This window comes from Geotrypetes seraphini, chromosome 13 (assembly GCF_902459505.1).
Source record: "Geotrypetes seraphini chromosome 13, aGeoSer1.1, whole genome shotgun sequence".
Classification (NCBI taxonomy): Eukaryota; Metazoa; Chordata; class Amphibia; order Gymnophiona; family Dermophiidae; genus Geotrypetes; species Geotrypetes seraphini.
This window is the reverse complement of record NC_047096.1, coordinates 63,208,241-63,208,721: the sequence shown is the minus strand read 5'-3', so window position 1 is coordinate 63,208,721 and position 481 is coordinate 63,208,241.

Genomic DNA, 481 nt, shown 5'->3' with positions numbered 1-481 from the left:
AAATGAAACAGGGAAAAAATATTTCTTTTTCAGTCCGGTTATAGTTACCTTCTGGACCTCATTCCAGGAGTAAAGTGGTAAAAGCGGATAATGTAGCTGTTTTTAAAGAAAGGTTTGGACAAATTCCTAGAAGAAAAGTCCATAAACGGTTATAATAAAACGGAGGAAAGTCACTACTTGTCCCTGTGGGTAAAGTGGGACTCGACTGGTCACTGTTGGAAACGATCCTGCGCTAAATGGACCTTTGGTCTGACTCAGAGTAGGGCACTTTGTATGTTCTTATCACACAGAACCACTGAGATAGCGGGAGAAAAGAGATTACAAACGAGTTACTGTATAAGAGAAACCTAGGCAGGAGATCAAAGCGGCCACGAAACGGATACAGTTGTATCACGAAAGGAATTTCTTTCGCCCTCGATGCATTGTGACGTAGCAACATCCTTCGACGCGGAGCCAATGGTGGGCGGAATTCGGCAACGAT